The sequence below is a fragment of the Rhagoletis pomonella genome, unplaced genomic scaffold, assembly GCF_013731165.1.
Source record: "Rhagoletis pomonella isolate Grant_MI unplaced genomic scaffold, Rhpom_1.0 Rhpom_scaffold_00012, whole genome shotgun sequence".
NCBI classification, from domain to species: domain Eukaryota; kingdom Metazoa; phylum Arthropoda; class Insecta; order Diptera; family Tephritidae; genus Rhagoletis; species Rhagoletis pomonella.
The window spans coordinates 11594785-11599638 of record NW_023458566.1 but is presented as its reverse complement, the minus strand read 5'-3'; positions in this window follow the sequence as shown (position 1 = coordinate 11599638).

Genomic DNA, 4854 nt, shown 5'->3' with positions numbered 1-4854 from the left:
ACTCGCCAGTGGATTTTTATTCTATTTTTTAAAGCTACTGAAATTAAAGAGAGCATGAAACGAGACGAAATAAAGGGCGTGAAATGAGACTAGATGAAATATTGAAAAATAAAAGGAAATTTAATGGTTTGAAATAAAATAAAATGGAACAAAAATTAAATTGAAACGAAATAGAATGAAATGAACTGCACTGAAACAGAGAGAAACAAAATGAACTGAAATTAAATGAATTGAAATTAAATATGTAATATTAAACAAAATGAAAGGTTATGAAATTAATTGCATCAAAATGAAAGCAAACGAAACGAAATGGAATAAAATAAAAAAATCGAATTAAATGAATTAAAACTAAATGAAATGCGAGTAACGAAATGAGATCAATAAATCGCAATAAGACGAAACGAAATAAGCAAAAATCGCATTGAAAGAAAAGAAATGAAATAAAACGAAGTTGTTTGCCCCTCAGCTTAATTCGTTTGTGTTTTCCACAAAGTTAGTACAATTTTGGTTGACCGAGTCATATTTAATTTTCGGTTTTTCTCATTCTTGCAAAGTTAATAATTAAATTGTGAACCAAGCTGTTGCCAGCAACCGAAGCAACTTAATCTATTGCATGCAATAATAGCGAAAAGCTTAGAGAAGAAATACATTTGTTGAAATTTTGGTTTGTTTGCATTTTCTGGCTTATACTGGGTAACTGAGAAGGTCATATGTGACCTGGTCTACGGAAAGGGGGCTTAGGTGTCAAAAAATCAATTTTCACTTTTTGGTTGATTCGGATGGAAGATGAGATGCTTTTTCACGTGGTGAAAAGCAGAAAATCCTAACTTGCTTAGAAGTGTACTAAAAACGATAATCAATAGAAGCAGTAAACGTCACTTCTTCAGTGTTACTTTTTTAAATGTTCCACACTAGCAACTTACACGATGAACTATAATAATATTCCGAGCAACAACAACACTTACTGGACCAACAACAACACTTACTGGACGTCCGGCGCGGAGAACAATTAACGAGATAATGAGAAACTGACGAAACGAGTTGCTTACTTTTAACAGCTTTTTCACAGAAAACTAGTTTTCGCACGTAAGCTCCCTTTTCGTAGACCAGGTCACATATAGATAATAAAAGGCATTATTTAGGTAATTTATAATAAATTTGGTTTTAGACATGATGGATTGAATATATTAAAAAAATAATAATTTTGCTTGTACGTTCACTTCTTTTAAAGGGTTAGTTTTTATTTTTATTTTTAGTTAAAGCATACGTCAGTTCTTTAATAAAAATGTTGAACCAGGTTTACTTCAAGAAACACTTAGTACTTATCTTATCTACTTGTACGGTTAAAAATAAATTCGAAAAAGAGCCTCTGGCCATTATGTCAATTATAATTGATCGTCCAGCTGCTGACCATTGTTTCGTTTCAGTTGCCAGATTGTCTGATTGTTATGTTGTTTGGTGCATGTCTTTTACTGCTGCTCTTTCTTTCTTAAACCATATGACTTACTACCCGTTCATATTTCACTACCACCGGTCGCGTGCACTTATGTACATACAACAATATGCATACAGCCGTACATATGTATGTAGATGTGCGGCCGTTGGCAGACATTTCCATTTAAGTGGAGTTATCTGGCGGAATTTTGATTTGTCTGGCAAGTGTCATGCAATTAAATATTTTGCTTGTGGCTTCATTGCAATTTTTGTGGTTTTCTGCGCAATTTTTCCAGAAAAAAACAAGCAAAGTACGCTGTTTATGCAACAGTGCATTAAAGCCCAAAGAGACAGGTATAGGCACATGCATACATACATATGTACATATTTCATATACGAAGTACCTAAAGACTGAAAAAAGAAAAGACGGTTATCTAAATAACCGTTAGTGGCCAGTAAGGCGAGTTCTCTGACGCATTTAATTGTATTCAGCTGTAAATTAAAAGAAATAGTTCCGCTTACCAGATATTTTCCGTGCCTTAACTCGACGGTAACTATGAAGCTCAGGTTCATTTTCACAACCATAATAGGATCTTCTCTAACCTCCCGATGACTACTCCTCTTTATGTGAGATTGCACGTCAATGTTTTTAAAAGCTTCTATTTAACTTGCTCTGTATGCTTGTACATACATATGTATGTATGAAAGTAAGTACGTTTACTTGGAAAAATCTGGCAGTGAATTTTTAAAGAGCTTCACGATGACCTAGAGACTTGAAATTTAATAGTTAGCTCCAAAACGACATTTATCCGATGGGTGGCGCCGGAGTCGAGATATTCGAAAACCCGTATTTATAATCCGATTTGATACATATTTAGAACGTATATTAGCTATATGAAAAGATATAACTCCACAAAATATTTTGCCGATAGGTGGCACAGGAGTCAAGATATTTGGTAAATCAGTAGAAAACTGGTTTTAAACGATTTTTTTTTTACTATTACATAACTTATTCGTCACTCATCACCGCAAGCAGTTGGCTTGAGAGAGGCCGCCGAAATTGTTGAGTTAGAGGGAAGATTTTGATCAGGCTCCACTTCGGTTGAAGTTTTTGTTAAGCAGGGGGTGTAAAGGAGACAGGTTTAACACAATGAAACCTTGCATTATTTAAATATTTAGCCGAAACCTTAAAATGCGTAAAAATATGATGAGGTAAGTCTTATAATAAAATGTGGGAACAATTTGGTTGTGCCCAGCGACTATCATCGCAGTGTGAAAAATGATTGAACTACCATCAAAAAATTGCCTACTTAACGTTCGTGATTTACTCTTTTGTGGGGTTGAAGAGCTTTCTTCCTTTTTACGCCGCCAAATAATTTAGAAATTAAAAAACAAAATCAGCAACGCGTAGAAATTTCGTTAAGCTAAGTTTGCACAAGTCTGATTATGTAAAGATTTCTTGCTTATACATTGTGTATATAACTAAAAGCATAAACAAGGATATTATTCACAATTAAAGTGCTCAAACAGCGCAAAGTATTGTTTAGTGCACTCATAGTCAAGTGTTATGCATGCGATGCTAAAACTTTTGATTATTCATAAGCGAAAGTAAAAAGTTTTCTTACAAGCAATTAAGCACTTTTGGTTATAGTTACCTAGCGGAAAATGTGGAAATGCAACGCGCAGCTTTACCACTATGAAGCCACAACTTTTGAATGGATTTGTTTTTCTTTGTTTCCGTATTTAACCTTTGGCTTCGCTTATTCTCTTTGACGTTTCCGTAAGGATGAACAGAGTTAAAATGCATTACTATGCGTAACTACTACAGTTAGCTATGCTAGTTAAGGGGTAATTTTTCTTTTTTCTGTCCATTTTGTAAATGATATCGATAAACTTCAAAGTTGCTATTGACTTTTGAAATGGTTAACCGAAAACAAATTTTAAGAGCGATGACAAGGAAATTTTATTTAATGAGGTTAAATGCAGCCCACAAATATGTATTTCAAAGAAAGAGGGTTTAATTGCCTTTACAACGATACCAAATTTTCAAAAATCGGCTGGTAATTTTTTTATAACTTTTTTTTATTAAAGGTATGTATAAGGTTTTTAACCTTTTCGAAGATCCAACCCTTGACCTTTATAGCATCTGTAATTTAATGTGGACAAAAAAGTTATACCCCATTTAAATAAGAAAAGGCGGACCACGTCTATATTTTTAATTTTTTAGTTATTTTTTCAAAAATAAATATTGGAAACTCCAAGGATATTTAAGGATGAAGTTTTAAAAGGACTTTTTTAACATGTATACGTGCTGGTGAACCATAAAATTTAGTTTTTTCAATTCTACAGAATTTTTCCTTTTTATTAATACCGCTATAGTTACTCTAATCTTTTAAATAATTTTTTTATTCAATCATATCCTAGAAATTTCAAAGTCCTTAAAAAAGAATCCTGACGTCAGAGAGAAAAATTAAAAACGCAGTTATACTATATTTGACTCCTGGTTTTGTGAATATATTGATTTTTTCGTGTGTTTTTTTGTCGCACGGTGTTATTATTATTATTATTAGTGTGGGGATACTCGCTCCGAGGCCTAAGAAGATCTAATGAAGTGAGGAACATTTAATACATGGAATCCGTTGAAATAAAATTTTTTACAAATGTTAACACAAATGTATCGAGCCTTGATCGCCAAAACAACGTAAGCTACATTTTTTTCAAATCATTTTTATTATTATGCAGAAATATTCCTAGAGCATCTAGAAGAATTTTTGAAACAAAAATAAAATTTTGAAAAATGTCGCTTGCGTTATTTTGACGGTTAGGGCGCGGTATATTCACTTACACTGCATATGAGAATTTTATGGTGGCATACATGACTTCCGCCATAAAGCAGCTCTTAGCAGTTGCAGCATCCATTTCTACATGTGACTTGAATAATAAACTGTTTTTCATATTTTGTTTTAATTTTTAATTAAGTTAATTTTAATTTATTTTTTATTTTAATTTTTTAATTCGTATATAACCAATAATTTAATTTTGGCAATGAAAAAGAAATAAAGACATTTATAGCAGAATATTAAAACTTAAGGACTAATAGTTGATTTCAACCAAGCCTTAACTGCAGTTTATGCCGTTTGAAAAACGGAGATTACAACTCGAAGGGGGTAATTCCACCTATTAAGTAGAAGCAAACGTAAGAAAAAAACTTAGTGCGTGTAGTCCCTACGCGCGGAAAGAGGAAACTTAATAGAGGAAATTCCAGAAAGAAAGAAATGTGCGATATACATACACATGTACTTATTTTCTAATATACATATATAATTTCATCTTCATCTTCATCTTCATCTTCATCTTCATCTGCATCTTCATCTTCATCTTCATCTTCATCTTCATCTTCATCTTCATCTTCATCTTCAT